The following is a 5,175-nucleotide window of genomic DNA, read 5'->3' on the forward strand; positions in this document are numbered from 1 at the left end:
GAGCTCCCGAGGTAGCGCGGTAGCGGAAGCCCTTTCTAGTTCAAGCAGTTCCAATTCCTATTCTGCTTCACCGCTTACACCACACTCTATTGGTTCGCCTTGTGGTGCCTTTCGATCAAGGTCTACTTTGGTTGATCCACTTTCTTCTACAGCGCGTTATCCGCATCGAAGTTAGCCAGGTTCCTACCGCTTCTTGATATTATGGATTTTGCAATCCCTGAACGCCAGTGCTTCTACAACCAACGGATACTATTTCACATAAATAATAAGTAGAAATGGACAAACGAGTGTGGCTACACAGAGTGAGGAAAAAAACATGGTGGTACCAGCATTGCGTATCACTCACTATGCTTTATGTAATATGGCTTAAGCAATGGTAAAATGGGAGTCCTGAGCAAAGCACATCTGATCGATATGAATGAAAGATACATCCGTCTTTTCTTCTCCTTCGAAGGTTAGGTATCCGCTCGTTAGTTCAGCGCCGCATAAATACTTACTTTAAAAGGGGCGACTCCCGCCTGTGCTTAAGTTGTTTCAAGCTTGTAAAGACTCGCGATCGGAAGATTGACCTGGTTTTCTTTCAGCTGAAACTCTACCTAATGGTTCAGATTCCCCGGGTCCATGGGTCCATGGCCGCTTAGCTTAGACAGCCTTGTTAGAGACATGAATGCGGGGTGAGGTTTCCAATTGATTTGTATTCACCGGGACCTCCCCTTATTGGATTTTCTCCACTTTTCTAGTTGCTGTGGAAAGAATGTTGAGCAAATGAGTTTAAGGGGTGGTTTTCTGTTTACTTTTTTTCAGCCTACGTCGTCTCTCTTCCAGAACCTCACAATCATCAGTGTCTGAAGTTTCATGATGAATATTGGTTTCACATTTTATTGCTTACGTGAGGAAATATCAATTTGGAACTCGAATTTGTATTTGAGTTATGATGAGGAGTGAGGTAGATTCGCATTGTTGAAGAAAGCGAAGAAAAAGGATGCTGCTATGGCTTGCTTGTGGCTCTTTCTTCTATTGGCTAGTCTCAGGCATGATAGTTTCAATTTCTTTTGGAAAGCAAGTGCGGCTCAGTCATAAGTGTTAGTAATAGCATGAAGTAAGTTGTCGGTAGCCGGCATTAGGTAAAAGGAAAAGCTTCTCAAAAGCATCCAGAAATATCATAGAATGGTGATCGAGATCACCTTCACGGGAATCATCCTTTGCAAATTGGGGGAAGGGAACCAATCAAGTCACCAAGAAGTTCCCGAAACTTGGTTTAGTATTAAGGTTCTTCTCTTCCAGCGTTTAGTATTCAAGTTCTTCTCTTCCAGCCCCCTGGCCCCTCTTTGATAAGGAAAGTTTTCATTTCTCAAATCAAAAATGACAAATATGGTTCGATGGCTCTTCTCTACTAACCACAAGGATATTGGGACTCTCTATTTCATCTTCGGTGCCATTGCAGGAGTGATGGGCACATGCTTCTCCGTACTGATTCGTATGGAATTAGCCCGACCCGGCGATCAAATTCTTGGTGGGAATCATCAACTTTATAATGTTTTAATAACGGCTCATGCTTTTTTAATGATCTTTTTTATGGTTATGCCGGCGATGATAGGTGGATTTGGTAATTGGTTTGTTCCGATTCTGATAGGTGCACCTGACATGGCATTTCCACGATTAAATAATATATCATTCTGGTTGTTGCCACCAAGTCTCTTGCTCCTATTAAGCTCAGCCTTAGTAGAAGTGGGCAGCGGCACTGGGTGGACAGTCTATCCGCCCTTAAGTGGTATTACCAGCCATTCTGGAGGAGCAGTTGATTTAGCAATTTTTAGTCTTCATCTATCAGGTATTTCATCAATTTTAGGTTCTATCAATTTTATAACAACTATCTTCAACATGCGTGGACCTGGAATGACTATGCATAGATTACCACTTTTTGTGTGGTCCGTTCTAGTGACAGCATTCCTACTTTTATTATCACTTCCGGTACTGGCGGGGGCAATTACAATGTTATTAACCGATCGAAACTTTAATACAACCTTTTTTGATCCTGCAGGAGGGGGAGACCCAATATTATACCAGCATCTCTTTTGGTTCTTCGGTCATCCAGAGGTGTATATTCTCATTCTGCCTGGATTTGGTATTATTAGTCATATCGTATCGACCTTTTCAAGAAAACCGGTCTTCGGGTATCTAGGCATGGTTTATGCCATGATAAGTATAGGTGTTCTTGGATTTCTAGTTTGGGCTCATCATATGTTTACTGTGGGCTTAGACGTTGATACGCGTGCCTACTTCACCGCAGCTACCATGATCATAGCTGTGCCCACAGGAATCAAAATCTTTAGTTGGATCGCTACCATGTGGGGAGGTTCGATACAATACAAAACACCCATGTTATTTGCTGTAGGGTTCATCTTTTTGTTCACCATAGGAGGGCTCACTGGAATAGTTCTAGCAAACTCTGGGCTAGACATTGCTCTACATGATACTTATTATGTGGTTGCACATTTCCATTATGTACTTTCTATGGGAGCCGTTTTTGCTTTATTTGCTGGATTTTACTATTGGGTGGGTAAAATCTTTGGTCGGACATATCCTGAAACTTTAGGCCAAATCCATTTTTGGATCACTTTTTTCGGGGTTAATCTGACCTTCTTTCCCATGCATTTCTTAGGGCTTTCGGGTATGCCACGTCGCATTCCAGATTATCCAGATGCTTACGCCGGATGGAATGCTCTGAGCAGTTTCGGTTCTTATATATCCGTAGTTGGGATTCGTCGTTTCTTCGTAGTTGTCGCAATCACTTCAAGCAGTGGAAAGAACCAAAAATGTGCGGAAAGTCCTTGGGCTGTTGAACAGAATCCAACCACACTAGAATGGTTGGTACAAAGCCCTCCGGCCTTTCATACTTTTGGAGAACTTCCTGCGGTAAAAGAGACAAAAAGCTAAAAAAAAACCTCTCCTAACTATGAAGGAAGTTTCATAGAGATAGGTGTGGGGAAATAAGTTCTTCATTTGAAGAGTTAGTTGGCTGGCCTACCGGCCCGCAGATTAGGTTGGCTTTTATCGCCAACTGAACTGCGTAACCAAAGCGATTCCTTCTTGGTGGAGATAGGTGGGTCCTGGTCCAACCTAAGTCAGTTCGAACCTGACGGGTCGTTCGTTCGTGTGGAGAATCTCTCTCCTTACTCAGGATTTCTTTATCTTCGAGGCGAGGCATATTCATATGTCGAAGAAGGGGGAAGTGTCTCCATTTACGCTCATAGAACCGGAAAAAAGAATATACCGTCGTTTAAGGACCAAGGATGCGATGTGAGAAGCGTAGGTCGGAGTAGCAGGAGTATGCGACAAGCAGTTGCATGTTTGATGTGGGTCTGTAACGAGATGAATTAGAACACTTGGAATCCTCGCGGATATAGCTGCCACGAGGGCTCTTTCCCACTTAATAGATTCATTCCTTCGTTACGGCGGTTGAGGGTACCTGCCGTTCAGAGATGCTATCAGAGTAGGAAAGTTAGCCAAGTTATCCTGCCTAGTTTAGATAAAGCACCCCGATCATACCAGACGCAACCCGATCATTGTATACATAACATAGTGGAATTTGAGTAAATTCTCTCTGCCTTTCCCATTTCCAATTCAAAAACCACTAGGCATAGAAGGAAATCTTTCCCGGTAGAAGGTTCTCAGTAATCAGCAGTGGGAATAAGCCCTTCCAGTCTTTTTCGCCTAAGAAGGTTTTGGAGGAGGAACCTATGGGAACGGCAGTCCTGCATCGAGATTATTAGTTGCTTACCGCTGCACATTTTATCAAGATCAACCTGTGGGAATAGCCGTCCCTTCCTTACCAAAGAAAGAAAAAAGGAATGACGCGGTCTGGTTTACAAGTAAGAAAGAAATAGGATAAGGGTAAAGGTGACGTTTTAGCTCTTCGTTCCGCTCTTGGTTTACAGGCTTTGTTAACCGGACCGGAAAAGGGGGCATTTTCTGGGTAGGTTTCCCTATTAAGTCAGCACCGGATCAAGATTGGAGACCCACCACAAGCAGAGAACAAAAAGCCTAAGAGTGGTGACCAACCATCTGCAAAAGGAGTAACAGAGCAAAGCGGAGAAGAGAAGGAAGCTCTCAGGTTTAGTGATTCATACCTGTCCTGTCTTTTGTTTCCAGGGTTTCGATTTCCGGTCCAGAGCTAGTCTACTTATTTATTTTATACGGAAACGTAATTTTGCATATTATACGGAATTTGTCATACCAGGTTTTCCTAGAGTTGAGGAATTCTATCCATTCCAGGAAAAGCACTGGTTTGAGAAACTACACTACAGGAAAGTACTAAGGAATAGGAAGCTGCTACTTATACTTATTATTCTTGTCCAAAGATGCCAGGCCGAGACAGAAACCCAACTAGTGAAATAGAACGGATCTCTCTAATAAACTGGGGTTCTTCTCTTCGGGTTGCTGGTATCCTTATATGGATCCGTCTTGTCTCCTCGGCTCGATAAGCTAGCAAAGTCAGTTCGTTGGATTGGTCTGTCCGGTCTGTCAGTCAGGAAAGCACGTCAAGTCGGTTAATAGCTCTGGTCCGGTTTCTAACTCGGTGAATTGGTATGGTCTGGAGGCCCGGCAATAACAATAGCAGACAGGTCAGTTGTTCAAGTCCGTCTGGTTGATAGGTCAGCTCGGTATAGAATCTTGTCTGGTTTCTGAAGTCGGTAAAGTCCAATCAGTAGAGTGCCAGTTAAGTTCCTCAAGTAAGGATCTTTGATTCCTCCAATTCGGTAGGTAATCATAATAGTCTCGGCTCGGAATGCGAAGATGCTGCTAATCTGTTAAAGGGATCTAGATCGCATTTATTTGATATGCGTCCCTTCTTCAACCCCGGATGTGTACCTGACGCCAGGGAATAACGTAGTTCTAAAGTAGTGACTCGTGTCTTGGAGGTCGTCCATCCAAATGTTCCTCTTTGCCATTGCCCGCGTCTACTCCTATAACCGAATCGATGGCCTATAGCGCCATGCCATAATGAAATTCTTGATCATTTCTTTGTTCGTAACATGGCGTAGTGTATCACTGGGTGCCACAATCCCATTCAATTCTTGTCCATTCAATACCATGGATATATCGATTTCTATTTTCAGAAAGCTCCTATTTCGATTGATATCTCTAGCAAATATATGCGTAGCGTATGTCAAG

The sequence above is a fragment of the Triticum urartu genome, unplaced genomic scaffold, assembly GCF_056163025.1.
Source record: "Triticum urartu cultivar PI428250 unplaced genomic scaffold, HENAU_Tu73 scaffold1, whole genome shotgun sequence".
NCBI classification, from domain to species: domain Eukaryota; kingdom Viridiplantae; phylum Streptophyta; class Magnoliopsida; order Poales; family Poaceae; genus Triticum; species Triticum urartu.